The following is a 16813-nucleotide window of genomic DNA, read 5'->3' on the forward strand; positions in this document are numbered from 1 at the left end:
CAGCACAGCTTCAAGGAATCTTTTATAGAGTCTGGTCAGCACATGCTACAGATACCTCCTCTGTCTTTGGGCAAAGCATTTTTGGCAAACCTTGTTTTTGGCAAAGCATTGTCTGGCAAACTGAACGTACTGAAAACTGGAAAGTGATGTTGCTAGATATAATTAGAAATTTTTGGTCTCTGTCTAGCTATGTGGATAAATCTCCTATAAATAATATGAGAAGATTCTTAGGGAGAGAATTTCAGCTAACGCTGACTTGAGGGTGAGAGTAACTACTATTAACTGTAGGCCATGGATGCTCCATGAATCTGAGGCAGCAGGGACAATCATTCACTGGGCAAGCATGGTGACATTTGGATGCATACCTTAACCTTTTCTTGAGGTCAGCACAAATCTAATGACAGCTGTCCTTTTACAAAGCTCTCCACTTACAGACTTTGGATATGAGATGTGGATTTTACCGTTGGCTGCACTTAATCAGATTATTCTACTTCTGCCAGCTGCAACATAATTTAGCATACTATGTGAGGTAGAATTGCCACCTCAAACCAAAATGAGTGTTCACTAAGCTGTATTTCATCTCTGGGTATAAACAAAAAATAACACTGCTTTTTGTACCTTACAACATCCTGGAAATCTTGAGTTTACAGATTTGTAGTAGGACAGATGACTGTGTTCAGGTATCCCCAGCCAATTTTCAGGCGGAATGTATAAAACTGTAATCAGATATTCAACTCAAAGAAAAACTGGATCATATTTCTTTCATCCTGCTGTAAGACCTCTCCTATCAGATAAAGATATCCCTCACTTCACAATCATGCCTTATTCATGTAATCTCTTCTTGGCATTACAAACATTTGTGACCAATTGTTTTCAAGGATGAATCATATGAAGAGTAAATTTTCATTAAAAAGCTCTGACAAACACCTTGGAAACTCACTGGGAATTGCAATCACATCCATTGAACCAGGGTGATGTGTTAGGTTCATAAAACCAGTATTGAATATCCCATTAGTTTTCTGTTTCTGTAGCCTACTTCCTTCAAATAAAAATATGAATGATAAAAGTGTCTTGTTGCTTATCTGCTTTAGCTGTATTATATATTTTATGAGGGTTGCTCCAAAAGAAATGTCTCCCATTTTATTATATTGGCCTACAGTGTCAAGAGGTTGGGATGGAAGTAGACGTTGAACCTTCCTGCCAATGTCCCATTACATATTGTTTCTGTATGATGGATGGAAGCAGAGGGGGCACTTAGACAAAATGACATCTGACATAGAAGTGTTTATGAAACAAAGGTGTGTCACTGAATTCTTGCACGTGAAAAAAATGGCACCCACTGACATTCATCAGTGCTAGCTGAACATCTATGGAGAGCAAACAGTGGATGTGAGCACAGTGAGGTGGTAGGTGGTGCATTTGAGCAGTGGTGGCAGTAGCAGTTGGTAACCTTTGCTGGCACAAATTTTAATGACTGAAACCTGTAGGCTCTTTCTTTGCTGGTGAAAATGTATATCTAATGGTGGTGACTACATTGAAAAAAAGTTTCTGCAGTTAAGAAATTGCTTTATTTAATAGTGTTACTGTGCTCTTCCTGTAAATTGTAATTTCTATGGAAATAATTCAAAGGAGTTACTTTTGGTGCAACCCATGTATATGCAGCCCAAGACCCCGTTCTTCACTCACTGTGGCCCAGGTAAGCCAAAAGGTTGGATACCCATGCATTATAGTCTGTCTGCTACAGGATGTCTGGTCAGGAAGAAGGATAATGACCTCTACAGGAACAGCCTCATGTTTCCAGGCTCATATGTTTCCATGTTTCCATTTCTCATAGGGGACTTCAACTATACTGAGACCTGCAGGAGACACATCATACCAGGGAGTTAGCCATACAGGCAGTTCCTAGGGGGCTTCAGTGCCATCCTCCTGACCCAAATATCACAAGGACACAAAGACAAGAGGTGTTTTGCTGTTCATCCAACTCAGAAACAAGACCAACTGAAATTTTTCAACATTTAAATTTTATACCAGGCTGGGGAAGGGGCACTTTCTTGACAGGAGCGTGCCTGTTCTGTGGCCTTCCACCACTATCCATTCTGGGGAACTGAGGAGACAGGTCACCTCAGGTTCAGTAACAGAGGTGTCAGATTTAAATGTCCTCAAGGAGACTGTGGATCCAACTGTCTTCATGGGTATCTGATGCATTTTGCAGTGCATTTAGCACTGTTGTACTTAACTGCATTCCAAATTGAGGAAAACTAGTCATAGCACTGCAGATGGACTACTTAAATTTCAACTACGCATTTCCCTGAAATTAGACCTGACCCATCTCTTTGGAAACATACTTGGTGGTAGCTGTTGTAGATTGCAGAGCAGCTCAGCTAGTCATGACTGGTCTACTGACATTTGAATAGTGTTTTTCTAGTCCACCAGAGAGGAATCTGTTGGAGCTTTTTCTCATTTTGTATACTTGAATGTTCTCATGGTCGCCAACATTGCTCCAGACATCACTCAGCTGTCAGCTACAAAGAATCACTGCAGATCTTCATATCACTTTGGCCTACTGTCTTATCTAATTGAGGATCCCAATGTTTTGTATTTCATGTGGTAGCCTGGCCTCACAGTCCATGACAATCTTGCACAACATAAGGAGGTCGATGCCATTTATGTTCCTGAGCATGGACTATATGGTTCAAAAGTAACATAAATCTCTTAACAATCAGCTGCCATTTATTTCAGGTCATGCTGAAAAAGAGGCTAGCCTTTCCTACCAACTGATGTGGAGAACAATAGATAATTATCCTCATGTTCTGAACATGATGCAGCATGCTCCTGGCTGTTTTTCCCAACCAGAAAGGCTACATTCCCACTGGGTAAATATGTATTTTTATAATGGCTGTGACAGTGTCTCTGTGCCCTAGTGAGCCACTGGAACAGCTTGATTCTGATTCTGCTTTCCCTGCTCTTTCCCATTTTCTTCAGGTTTGCTCAGTCCTGGAAAAGAAATTGTTACATAGAAGAGCGATTTCCTGTTGTATGCTGACTGCTTTCCCATTTGTACTCTCCTGCTCTCAAAGAGCTTCTTTATGTCCAGCAGAAGTTCTGTTGTTTCAGAGACGAATCTCTGTCATTTTCAGTTTAGACCAGCTAAGGGAGTTCAAAGGCCAAGTAAGGTTCTTTTATCACAGCTCCTGCTTCTAACAGCAAACATTCTTTTTTTTTCTTTTTTTTTTTTTTTTTTTTTTTCCTAAACCTACATTTGAAAAAGAATGAGAAGTCAAACATTCATCACTTAAAACTGATGCATACATTTGGGCAATGTTTTGTTTAATTCTATTGGGTTAAATGGTTTAACTGTCTGCACTGCTGCCACGTTGCAAAATTTGTAGTGAAAAGGAGAATGAAGTGGTCCCTGTCAACCATTAATTTTCTACCATTCTTGTTTCTTTCCCTGCAGGGCTGGGCTCCAGTGGCACTGAAAGGAAGAGACAGCACAATCAGAAGAGAAAAGGTGAGCTGAAAGCTCTCTGAATATAGACTGTCTGACAGCACTGCAGAGTGAGCAAGGCACTGGAGGAATGACATTCCTCATGAAGGAGTGGGCATTCGAGCATGCTAAAAATAGATCCTTTTTGAGAATGATATTGGGCAGCTGCCTCCCTTACTGCCACCCCTTACAATATAAATATTTCTCCGCATATTCTGTGATTATTGAAGAGCCTGAGAGGACACTTAGTTCGAGTAGTTGAATTAAGCAGAAATGTCTAAAGAATGCAAATTCCTGACTCCTTAAAAATGCCCCTGTAATGTTTGAATCTTAGTGACCATTCATCTTATGGAAATGAACATAAGAATAACTATGTTAAGGTTTTCTTAGACCAAGATCTTGTGTATGACATTGACAAAGAAGAGATGCCCAATTATGTTCACATAGCAAGTGTATAGTGATGCTTGCTAAGAATATCTCTATAGTCCTTCTGACTTGTTGCTTTTATTTGTAATTTTATATGTAATATAAAATAAATTATCTTCTTCTATGGATTTGACTACTTCCTGGAGTTGTGCAGAACACAGCCATGATCAAGAAGTTAAACACTTTATGTGCTACCCATGTTCAAAACCTAATGTATTCTGTGACAAAATTCTCCATCTTGTGATTCAGATAAAGAAAGACAAGCACAGTTGTACAGTTTCACCATGGAGATTTGACTGAGATTAAAATGGAGGTGTTACTTTTTTTCATTTCTCAGAAGGCCCGGTGATTGCTGATACTAAAAGAGATTCTTCCACTATGCTGCAGGTATAATAACAACCCATTGTACACAGGAGGGTCTTCAGTCACTGCTAGAAATGGAGGTTTGTTCAGATTCAATTTGAAGTACTTTTGGAAATTCTTGCCTCGGATAAGCTGATTCTGCAACTATGAGACTGGAGATAAGTCATCTGGAAAAAAAAAAAAGGAAAAAGAAAAAGAAAAGGTATTGCTGTTGGAGGCTGAACTTCTTGTGTTGAATGACAAAAAGAAAACATAAAAATAAAGTTACAGGTGAAAGGAAAAATAAAAATTATTTTCAAATGATAATTTGGTATTTGATCTACATGAGTCAAGTGATACGAATGATACTATAACCCTCCCAAATCTATTTGAAATGAGATGAGAACTCATCAGAAAGAATGTATGAGATAGAGAGGTCAGAGCATCAGTGGAATACACCTCCTGCTTTGGATTTCACATAGAGACAAAATGATGCTGAATGCATTAGCTGAAGTTAAGAAACTGATGCAGGTACAATAGTGACAGTGCATTAAGCCCTGATGGCACCTGAGCAGAAATATTCTGCAAAATCTCTGCCAAACCTAGTGGAGAGAAAAAATGTCCTCGAGCTTCAGCTGATCCTACACAGGAGCTGCTGACCACTCTCATGCTCAGCTTCAGACACAGTGCAACACAAAGTTGACCTTGTCTGCCCAGTCACCATGTGTTCATGTCACCATGTAAAGCAGCAATTGGTTGCTTTTGTCAGCATTTGGCATCCACTCCACTGGCAGTGAGGAGCAGTGCAGATGAAATACAAGTCATTTGAACAATTCCTTCCTTCTGCTTATTTTCCATTACTCATTTTTTTGTGCTATTGAGGTGGTAGAAATGTCCCCCTTGTCTGGTCAGCATGCTGATAACCTGAAGAGCAGTCTCTTATATAGCAAACGTTCTTTAAGAAATGTGTACATTATGTTGGTTACAATACCCCCTGGGTAATTTATGCAGCATCTTCACTGTCTGCTCAGACTTAAATATCAAAGACTGAAACAGCACAGCAAAGATTGTAACAGCTATTAGCACAGCAAAGTTGCCACGGTGTTTCCTGAATGTTATCATGGAAGATAACACTTTGCATCCTGCCATCCTACAATGCTTCAGTTCAACAAAAAATTCAAAATTGCTAGAGAAAATGGTGTGTGCTCAGCAGTCACAGAAGCCCTGCAGAAAAAGGAGCAGTGTTATCAGGAAACTGACAACAGAATACGGGGATGGAGAAGATCTGGCAGTTGACAATGCTCTGCATTTAGCATAGGAGAAGGTGCTGAGCTTCCACCAGTTCACCCTCACCAGAGCAGCAGTTCCCTCATGTCCTCAGCTGAGATGTCCATGCGGAAGTCCTGCCAGAAGCAGCCCTGCAGCACAGGGCTTGTTAACATGCCCAGGAAACAATCCACACATTGAATGGCTGCTTGGATTGTTTGTGAACTGTTGGAGTGTCATAGAATCTGCTAAACAGTGGATTATCTGCATAACAAGGAAGTTTGGCACCTACAGAGTTTGGCTTCCACATAATGCAAAGCATTCAGGCAGCTTCCAGCACAAGCCAAGGGCTCAGTGTGGTAGGTGTGAGGCATACACAGAGCTGGTAGTTCTGAACAGGACAGAGTATGGACTGGATGCTGACACTAGCACAGCTTTGTCCTCTTAGATGGGAGAAGGGAAAAGAAGGGGTTTGCCTTAAGACTGCTTCTGTGTAGAGGAGAAAATGCTGGAATGCTGTTTCTTGGGTTGTGAGCATCAAATTTCAGGTGACAAGAAAGAGCCCTTTCCAGGCTTTGTGTAGTTTGGTGAGGGAGTGCGTGCACATGTGAGAGTACATGTGTTTGTGCAGCTGCCTGCACACACTCCTGCATCTCCTACAGCCTTGAGACAAGTGCTCTCCCACTTTTATGCCACCTGCACCATCAGCCAAGGGAGAGCTCAGCATCCCTGTGCCAACGTGTCTGCGTTTTGCTCTGAATGGTGCACTTCCATCGCGTCCTTTTGTTTGGACATTTCACAGAACCGCAGAGTCACAGAATGCCAGGGATTGGAAGGGACCTCGAAGATCATCTTGCCCAAATCCCCAGCCTGGGCAGGAACACCTACTTTATGTCACCCAGGAACTGCTCCTTTCAGGTGAACCTGGAAAATGTCCCAGATGAACAAGGCCTTTACCAACAGTTCTCTGAGGGCATACTGAGCTGGAGATGGTGATCACAAAACCACGCCATTCTATTCAGTTCCCTTCTCTTTTATTTGATTGATTTGCTTTCCATCAAGCTTCCTCCTTGTCAGCACTGAGCAAATAACAAGTTCCAAATATAGAACACAAATAGTGAGGTTTGTCCTTCCTGGCCCGGTCAGATATAGGAACTTTCCAAGTATGTTTGTCATTCCCTTGTTATCAAAAACACTGCTAGACTATATAGAACAGCAGATCCCTGCAGCGCTGCCAGTTGACAAGGGGTCAGCTAGAAGATTGTCCTGCAGGGAAACATCTCTCTCTGCACCTCCCAATGAGGTGCATGGAAAATGTCCATGACTTTTTTGTTATTTGCCAGCAGTTTTCCTGATGGCTTTATTCCAGAACTGGCTCTGAATTTCAGTCAGATCATAAGTGTCACAGCTTATTTGTTCCTACATTTTGGCTTAGCATCAGTAGAAGAAGAAAGGTTTGTCTTTCTGTGCCCAACATCAACAAAGTACCTTTCTCCACTCTTTCTTGTAGCTCTTGTACTTTACAGACTCTGTAAAGCTCAGCTGTCCCTGCCCCACACCATCATGGTTGCCCTCCCCCTCAGCACCAAACGGACCTCACTGTGCCATGAGCCACTCTGGGCTGAGCCTGGGGATGGGGTGAGGGGCAGGGACAGCTCACCTGATGGCCGGTGACTGGATGGGTTCTGATACACTGGATAAACATCATCCTGCAAACAGCAAAAATATGCAGCCATGCCTTCCAGTTTGGTAAAGGAATTTGGAAATAGGATTCGAGATTGCAAAAAAAAAATCATCAGTTTTGTTTTATTTGCAACTCCATTCTCAGTCAACATAAATACATTATCTGCAGATTTTCAAATGTAATGTTTGGAGTTGGACTCAAAAAATGTTACTGTGTCACTTCACCAGACCATTATCTGAAAGAAATAGCCCTCACATCAGAGTCATGCATCGTTCATGTCATCACTTTTGGCAGTGCACATGTTGGGGAACTACTGTTTTGAACAGTACAGGAGGAGCACAATGTCATCAGACATCTCTGATGAGCACCTTGAGAGCTCACTGAGAATTACAACCACTGCCATCGAGCCAGCATGATGTTTGTTTCACAGAAACAAGGTCTAATATCCTACTAGTTTTGTGGAGGTTTTTGCCCTCCTTTAAATACATTTTAATAGAGATAAATTAACATTAAGATAAGTGTTGTTACTTTATATACTCTAACTATATTGTCTACATGATGAGGGCTGCTCTGAAAGTAATGCCTCCTGTTTTATCATGTTGTCCCAGAATGCCAGAGGCAGTAGCTGGTGGGATGGCAGTAGAGGTTGGACTTTCTTGCCAGTATTCTATTCCATGCGGTTACTGTGTGACTGATGGCAGCAGAGGGACACTCTGACAAAACGTCATCTGACACAGAAGAGTTTATGAAGAAAAGGTGTATCACTGAATTCTTGCACATGGAAGAAATGGCACCCACTGACATTTATTGGTACTTATTAAACACTTTATGGAAAGCGCACACTGGATGTGAGTACAGCGAGGAGGTGGGTGGTGTATTTCAGCAGTGGTGGCAGTAGCAGTGGGTAACCACTGTTGGTGTGGATTTTGATGAGTGCAGCCTGCATTCTCTTTCTTTGCTCATGAAAACATATATCTAATGGTGGTGACTGTGTTGAAAAATAGTGTTTTGTAGCTGAGAATTTGCTCTTGTAAATGTGTTATTGTGCTCTTTTCCTGGGTGGCAAGCTCTGGTGAAGTCACTCAGGCCATGAACAGAGGATCTATAGAGAAAGCCCGCAGGTTATGCTGCATTAGGGAGGGGGAACAAGAAATATCTTGATATTACTTGAGATGTTGTATGAAGATTACTGGGGCCCTGTAATGCTCTCCTCCAAGGACTAGCAGACAAATAATGTCAACGGGACAGAGATAAGACCTTGGAATAGGAGATTTGATGGTTTCTGGTAATTCATGGCCACAAAAGAACAATTCTGCTTGTTTCCTCAAGAGTTCCAGTCAGCAACAAATACAAATTTTTGGCAGTGGATGAAATACTATGCAAATCTCAGAGGGTGTAACAGCAACAGCTACACATGCTAAAAGCCACAGAAGGAAGCTGGAAGGGATAGTAATATATGACTTTCTGCTGAGATGCACTGTTACATACGGTTGAGGGATATCTACTGCTTGCTAGGGGCCAGGGGGTAGAGTGTTGCAGAAAGACTGTCACAACTGGTAAAAAGCAGACTGCAGCCATCTACCTCTCTTCTTTTTGGCCACCAACAATATGTTGCAGTATAGCTTTGGCAAGACTGTCTAGGACTTCAGGGTCCCTGGGGCAGAAGTGAATGGAATGGTGGCACAGGCAGTCTTCTCTATATTATCAGTGTTGTCCTTTAACCCAGCAGCCACCCACTCACTCCTCTTCCCTCCTCTCCCCTGCTGCCTCATCCAGTGAGACAGAAGAATCAATTGAGGGAAAAAATGTCATATGATACAGAACTTCCTTTTGATCTTTGGTCAGCCCTCCTGGTTGTGTCTCCTCCCATCTTCTCACACTCCTTTAGGCTCCTTTCTGGCAATATGGTATGAGAAGATGAGCTTAGGAGTGCTCAGCAAAAAGCCCAACATCATTGCTCCATCCAAAACACAGAATTTTGATAAAAATTTACTCTATTCCAAACCAAACCAGGCTACATATTGTCAGCAGGCTTCTATGATCATGGAAGGTACTTTGACAAAAACAGATTACTGGGGAGAGATGTATCCTCTGGGAAGGAAGAAACTCTTCTCTGGCTCGTTGACTGACATTGTTCTTTAAATTAACCATCCTGTGAGTTCGAGACCTCAACCATGACACTCACACACTCATGCTCTTGCTAGGGTGGAAGTGTACAACACCAAGAGTGGTGAGAAATGCTTCTCAGTCCTCCAGAAAGGTTCAGTCGCAGAGATTACAAAGTCAAAGGCCCAAATGAATTGCCTCTATAAAAGTGCTTACAATAGGGGTAGGAAAAAGCAAGAGCTAGTAACCATTTTTCAGCTGGAATATGGTGATTTTATTGCTGTTATGGAAATATGGGGGGATGAATCACACAATTGGAGTGCTGCAATTGATAACTAAAAGCTGTTCAGAAGGGACAGGCAAGGAAAGAAAGGTGGAGGACTTGCATTCTATGCAAAAAGAAGGACTCACTGCACATAGTTGTCTTTGAAAAACAGCAGTAGACAGGTTGAGAACTTATGGTTGACAATGAGAAATCAAACTAACAAATGAAACTTCATTGCACTCTTTAATATCTTTATCAGTGACACAGCAGGATCAAGAACCTCGGAAAGTTTGTATATGACACCATGCTGAGAAATGCAGTTGATATGACAGAAAGGATGACATCCAGTTGAACCTGGGCAGGCTTGAGAAGTGGGCCCACATGAACTTAGTGAGGTTCAGCAAGGTCAAGTGCAAGTTGATCTCATCGAGAGCAGCCCTGCAGAGAAGGACTTGGGACTTCTTGTGGATGAAAAGCTCAACATGCTGCACTTGCAGCCCAGAAATTTGACTACGACCTGAGCTGCATCAAAACAGGAGGGACCAGCAGAAAAGGCACATGACTGTCCACCTCTACTTTGCCCTCCCTAACTGGAATATCAGACCCAAGTCTGAGGCCACCTGCACAAGAAAGATGAGGAGCTGCTGGAGTGCATCTGAATGAGGGTCACGAGGATGATCAAGGGACCAGAGCACCTCTGCTATGAAGACAGGCTGAGCTGGACTTATTTAGGCTGGAGAAGAGAAGGCTCTGAAGAGACCTCATTGTGGCCTTCTAGTACTTAAGAAGAGATAATAATCAGGAGATAATTCTTTTTACATAGTCAGATAGCAAGAGGACAAGGAAGAATGGTTTTAAACTAAATGAAGAGAGATTAAGATTTGATGTTGGTGGAGAATTTTTCAACCATAGGGTAGCGAGGCACCAGCATAGGCTGCCCAAAGAAGCTGTGAATGCTCCATCCCTTGAGGTGTTCAAGGCCAGGCTGGATGGGAACCTGGGCAGTCTGATCTAGTGAGTAGCAAACTTTTCCATGGCAGGGGGCTAATAGCCCTTGTATGGTTGTTGTCTGGTACAGACCACTAGATCAAGGAGAAAATGTTGATGAAGAGTTCTTTTTTCAGCATCATGCTTGCAGGCCCTGATTGTGCTATGTAATTTTGATACCCTTGTATTGGCTACAAAAGTAGCACCGTATATTGCAAACAGTATAGTAAACTACTGAAGTGTATTGAGGACAGCCTCCTAGAACAGATGATAGAAAGCCCTACCAGAAGAGAGGTATTACGAGTTCTGTTGCTCAGCAATATGGAAAAAAATTATTGGAAAGGCCAAGATTGGAGGTGGCCTGGTGTGTAGTGATTGTGCCCTTGTAGAATTTGCAGTCTTAAAGGATATAGGAAAAGGAAAAATTAGAGTCAAGACCCTAAGACTCAGACTGGCAAACTTTGTATTGTTTAGAGCACTAGTGCATGGAATCCCTTGGGAAACTGTTCTTGGAGAAAATGGAGCATATGTGAGCCAAGAAATACTTAAAGACATTTTTCTTGGGTACCAGGTGCTCTCAGTTCCAGCATACAAGAAGTCAGGAAAGGAAGGTAAGAGGACATCTTGGCTAAGTCAAAACCTCTTACACAAAGTAAAACACAGGTATATAGATCTTTGTAAGATTATATGTGTGAGGAATGTGAGGGCTTGCAAGGAAGGGATACCATCCGAAGGAACCTTGTTTGTGTTGATAGATGAGCCCATGAGAACCCCATGAATTTCAACAGTGTTAAGTGCGTGATTGTACACCTGTGCTGGGACAATCTGGAACAAGAATACAGGCCGGGAAATGAGTGGTTTGAAAACCATGCAAAGGAGGGCTTGAAGGTAGTGATAGATGAAAAAGTGGATTTTAGCCAGTGGTGGCTCAGAAAGCCACTCATACCATAGACTGCTTGATGTGAAGAGCAGCCAGCAGGTTGAGGGAGGTGATTCTTCCACTCTGCTCCATTCTAGCAAGACCCCACCTGCAGTACTGCATTTAGCTCTGGGCACTGCAACGTAAGAACACAGAGCTGTTGGAGTGAGTTCAGAGGGGGGCTTCAAAAGTGATCAGAGCACTGAAGCACCTCTCCTATGAAGAAAGACTGAGAGAGCTGTGGTTGTTTAGTGCAGAGGAGAGAAGACACCAGGGAGATCATATAGTGTCCTTCCTCTGTTTAAAGGAGTCCAACAAGAAACATGGGGGGGGACCTTTTTCAGTGAGTGCAGTGACGGGACAAGGAAGTTTAAACTAGATAGACTGAACATTAGGAAGAAATTCTTTACTTTGAAGGTGTTAAGACACTAAAACACGTTTCTGGGAGAAAACGCAGATGGCCCATTTCTGGAAGAGCTCAAGACCAGTCTGGGCAGGTCTTTGGACAACCTGATCTAGTGGAAGATGTCTGTGCCCATAGAAGAAGAAGAAGAAGGCTTTTTTTTCCTTTTTTCCTTCTTTTTTTTTTTTTTTTTTTTTTTTTTTTTTTTTGTCCTCTGTTATACGTATTTTTCCCCCATGCAATATGGGAGCATGCACATACTTTTCAAAATCTCATCAAACTGCATTGGCCAGATCATTCTTTACTGATGTCCCCATTGACTCTCTTGAAGTCAACTCTATTGTGAAACATTATTTTCAATTTAAATTACTCTTTACTGTGTTTTCTACCAATCTGTCTCACACAAAAATCACACTGATTGAGCTGCTTCTCCACATTTAGGAAAAAGTTGAAAGTCTAACATTACAGGTGAAGTATTTTATTCCCTTTGGTACTAAGCATGATTTGAAGAGCCATTAAACAACCGTCAACATTGATTTTTAGAAAAATGATTCCTTATTCTGTAAAATTTGCTGCAGCAAATACATTATTTTTGTCCACAACCTGAAGTATCCAGCCTTAAATTGATAAGGTTCCTCAGATTTTTTCTCAATTAGTAGATGTTATTTTTTCTACAAACTTCCTCCCTTTTGGAGTGAAAAACAGCATAAATAATTTGTTTAGCTTTTTTGAAACCCTTGTTTTCCTTTAGTGATCATAAAATATGTGTGATTAACATCTATATTTATTGATGCTTGAGACCATTCAGATAGTCTTTTATAAACTTCATTCAAATTGAAACAGATTAGTCCCAGTGATACTGGTTAATGGGGTTGCTCTCCAGTGTTAGTTTATGTCACTTTTAATGTGACTGAAGTTGTTGTGGCAAACATTATTACACTCAGAGATGCAAAGGCACATTTGCCATATAATAATCTACATTTAAAAAGCTTACATAGAACACCGATGAACAAAGCAACACACTGAATTTAAACTGAATTTTGAGCTTCTTCAGATTATCTGATATACAACTTAAATAAAAATGTTCCCTATCAGATTTACAGTTTGTATGTGTTTGTTGTCTGCCACACTCTCAGTATGAGCTGAGCATGCCAGATGGATCAGTGCCTCCTGCAGACATCTGATGAACCAACTGACAGAGAATGCCCAGCCTCTGTTTCCAGCAGCATTTCTGCTGCCCTCTGTGTAAAATGAGATCTCCCAGGAATGTCAGTACAACCCGAAAAGAAATGTCGGTGCTCTAATTTTCTAGAGCAATGCTTCTCTCTTCCCTACACTTCTGCTAAGATGCTGCTGAGCACTGGACCATGACAATGGTAAGAACATATTTTCTGTATAGAAACTAATAGTAATTAGGTCAGTCTAAGTTAAAGTGAGGGAAACTTTTTATGTTCCTTGAAGACTATTAGCATGCCATACTGTGACTGCTACAACACGCTGTCTGGATAGTAAATGGGCTTTATAAATCTATTCTGCTATTCCAGACAGAGAATATCTTGCTCAAGCAGGAGAAAAAAAAAAAAAAAAAAGCTGGAAACATGAACTGACCTCTGGAAGAAAGCTGCTAATGAGAGTTTGTGTTTGTGGTAAGAACAGCTGTTTTTTCTCTCTTCAAAATCTCACTATTCTTAGTGTTTGATATATCTGTGATCTAGATTCAATCTAAAGAAACCAAAATAGTTACTTCTGGGATGCAACATTGGAAAGTGCATTTTTGTAAAAGTTATGCTATCTTTTTTCAGTGCAGATATTGAGCAGCTTCCTGATAAGCTACAGTGACAGATAACGTGGGGAGGCAATTACCTGAGTAGTGGAAGGGAAGGTAAAAAAAATCATCTCCTGGAATAACAGGATAAGTAGTTATTGAAATTGCATCAGAGTTAGCTTGTTATTTAAATTCCTTCTGCCAACACAGCAAATTTGAAAGGATGGCATATGAGGAATATTTTAAATAAGATGAGACTGACATAAAGAATGTTTTTTCTACCACTCACTGTCCAGTTACACATAAACTGACTCAGTTTATACACCAGAAGGAAGGCATTTTTCCAGCCAGTCCAGGTTCTATTCAAAGGTCCTTCACATGGGCCACTGTAATCCCTAGTGTTGGTATAGATTGGGTAGGGATTTGATTGACAGAAGCCTTGCAGAGAAGGACTGGGGGATATTGGACATGAACTGGCCAAGTTTGTTTCTTTCCCAGAAGGTAAATTGTGTTCTGGGCTGCATAAACAGATGTGTTGCTGGAAGATCAAGGGAGGTGATTCTCTTCCTCTCTTTCACCCTCATGAGATTCCACCTGGAGTAATGCATTCAGTTCTGGGGCCCTCAGCAAAAGAAGCATCTTAGCTTATTAGAGCAAGTCCAGAAAATTGTCATAAAAATGACCCAAGGCCTGAAGCATCTGACAAACAAAATGAGACTGATAAAGCTGTGGTTGTTTAGCATGGTGAAGACAAAAGTCTGGGAAGACAAGACAGCAACCTTCAGTACTTAAAGGAGGTTTACAGGAAAGATGGTAAAATACTTTTTACCAAGGCTTGTAGTGATAGGTCATGGGGTAATTGTTTCAAATCGAAAGAGACAATATTTAGATTATTAAGAAAGAAAAAAACCTAGCAAGAGAACCAAATGATCTTGAAACATTATTCTTTAATTCTACAGTAGGATCTTTAAGATGTTTACATGGAAATATTTTTGTTTCATTTTCAAGCCTGAATCTTTTGACGGCATGAATGGAAATTATACAGGTGCTGTATCTCTTTTGATACAGCTTTCTGTAAGAAAGAAAACATCTCAAAACAGGAATTTATATTATGCCTTCCTCAGAGCACTGTGATTATGCTATGTTATAATGTAGTTACCATGCAGGACTAATTTTTGCCAGTGCTGTGGCCAGACAGGAGATACAAGGAGAAGGACCACGGCCTTACTGCTCTGTACTGGGTAGATGTTTGCATGAAGTTAACATTCACCCTATATATATAAAAAAGTTATCTGCTTATAATGTACTATCCACCTTGTGTATGGTCCTTCTATCTGTCCTTACTGTGTCAGCAATCCCAGCAGCATTCCACACCCTATCATCCTTCCCAGTTTCCCACCAGTACTTCTTTCCCTAATTGCAGTCCACTTATATTGTTATTAGTTCACTTATTTTGACACCATGGTTCACAAGGACTTGGAGTTTGAGGAGGCATCAGTCTGCCCATCTCTCCAGCAGTGTCGGGACCAAGGACACTCAGAAAGAGGTATCCTTCCTTCCTCCCTTCCTACCTTCCTTCCAAGCTGTAGTAGATAAGAGATCTTCACAGTACATAAGTGGCAGCAGCTTTAATGGAGTCCATTAGCTGCGTCTATTTTAAACTTTCTCTTAAGACATTACTTTATGCCTATTATGGACCAAAGTTTCTTCCAAGATCAGTTACCTTCGCATCAGCACTTATTAAATCACAAGCATTCTGACTCCAGAAATAGTATGTCAAAACAAAATGACTCCTATCCTCCAAGTATGGCAGCAAATCTCAAAGGGAAAAAACTAATTTTCCTTACTACTTCTATTAATTTTCCATAATTGGATTGAGATGTCATAATTCAGGGAACCTGTAAGTAATGTTACCTTTCACCATCTGAGCTTTTAGTAACAAATTCTTAAGACACAGAGACATGAATCTTACAGACGAGAGAGAAGTTGTAACATTTTCAGCCGCTATGAGATTCTTTCATGGACCAAGCCATATGTTTTGAATAGTTGTTATAATATCATCCAAGGGGAAGTGGGATTTTAAGCATCAAACTATGATCCTGAACCCACTGTGGTTCATTGTCAGTTGTAAGACACTGACTTGCAACTAAGCCTCACAGAGAGTGCACTCGCTGTCTGATGTTTACCATGCAGTGTGAATGGAGGAGATTAACCCAGGATGTTCTTGAATACTGTCCAGTGTGTCCTTTTCTGCACTCTGCAGCTCTGTGTTCTTTGTCATTCACATGGGAGGAATTGAACAGTGCAGAAATATTCTTTGGGCTAACATCCACAGGAGAAGTTTTTCTGATACCGTTATCAAAAAGCAAAGAGCTTGGCTAGAGTTCAAACAAATATGCATCTTAATAAAGAAATTATTCTTTTTCTGCCTTTTGGTGTGTGGGAAAAAAAGATTTTCTCTGGAAAAAAAGACTGTTGCATCTTCTTGGAACATGCATGAAGAAGGGAGAGTGGAGAGGGGCTGTTTGTTTCCCTTCTTTGGATCCCAGATATCACTGGCATTGATACAACTTTCACAGTTTCACACATAAAGATGCTGTCTCTTAAGAGCAGTCATACACAGGGTGTCATCTTCTCCTTCATTATATTTAGTTGCTGCTTAGCAAAGTACATCCATATTTGGTTACAACATGGGTCTAAGCCTCAGTGTACCTGTGAGACAGAGAACCTCCTGATCCTAAATGCTGGTACTGCAAGTATGCCGCTGGATGTGGTCAGTGCCAGAGTCTCTCACCACACTCCCTCCTCCGCAGCTCTCTGCCAGCAACTCCAATCTCCTTCTCCAGGAGCTTCACAGCTCCTTGAAGTACTCTATGGAAACAGTGGTGCAGAGCTAGCTACGACCTCAGGGGGCACATGAGAGTCCCCGTAGTGAACGCCACTGATATTAGTACCAGGGTCCAGTGCTGTCAGGATGGCTATTCCATTTTTCTGTCTCCACTTCTGCTTGCCCTTCACATCATCATCTGTCTTCTTTTTTAAACTTCCAGACCAGCAAATGTTGTCTGAGTGACTTTTTCTCCTCTGTCCATCCAGGGTTCTGTTAGTATGTAATGTGACCAGTATTATTCTCAGATCAAGTCTTATGTGATTTAAAAAAAAC

General features: G+C 41.2%; 2 long non-coding RNA genes across 11 annotated transcripts in view; both read left to right on the forward strand.

Annotated features, from left to right (window-relative positions):
• The window catches only part of LOC107322052 (uncharacterized), a 29718-nt gene extending 25136 nt beyond the window's left edge, over positions 1 to 4582 (forward strand). For 3 of the 6 annotated variants that reach the window (XR_014936730.1, XR_001558775.2, XR_014936732.1), the window contains 4 exons: positions 2740 to 2873; positions 2983 to 3168; positions 3458 to 3511; positions 4301 to 4582. This is a non-coding gene — a long non-coding RNA (uncharacterized LOC107322052). Of the gene's footprint in view, positions 1 to 2739; positions 2874 to 2982; positions 3169 to 3457; positions 3512 to 4250 lie in introns of all 6 variants that reach the window. The other 3 variants (XR_001558778.2, XR_001558776.2, XR_014936731.1) reach the window with 3 other exon arrangements.
• Positions 4583 to 13100: 8518 nt separating this feature from the next.
• The window catches only part of LOC107322054 (uncharacterized), a 40572-nt gene continuing 36859 nt past the window's right edge, over positions 13101 to 16813 (forward strand). For 3 of the 5 annotated variants that reach the window (XR_014936735.1, XR_014936733.1, XR_014936734.1), the window contains exons 1-2: positions 13138 to 13261; positions 13430 to 13531. This is a non-coding gene — a long non-coding RNA (uncharacterized LOC107322054). Of the gene's footprint in view, positions 13262 to 13429; positions 13532 to 16813 lie in introns of all 5 variants that reach the window. The other 2 variants (XR_001558791.3, XR_001558794.3) reach the window with 2 other exon arrangements.

The sequence above is a fragment of the Coturnix japonica genome, chromosome 23 (genome assembly GCF_054131305.1).
Source record: "Coturnix japonica strain WE chromosome 23, WE-NBRP24, whole genome shotgun sequence".
NCBI classification, from domain to species: Eukaryota; Metazoa; Chordata; class Aves; order Galliformes; family Phasianidae; genus Coturnix; species Coturnix japonica.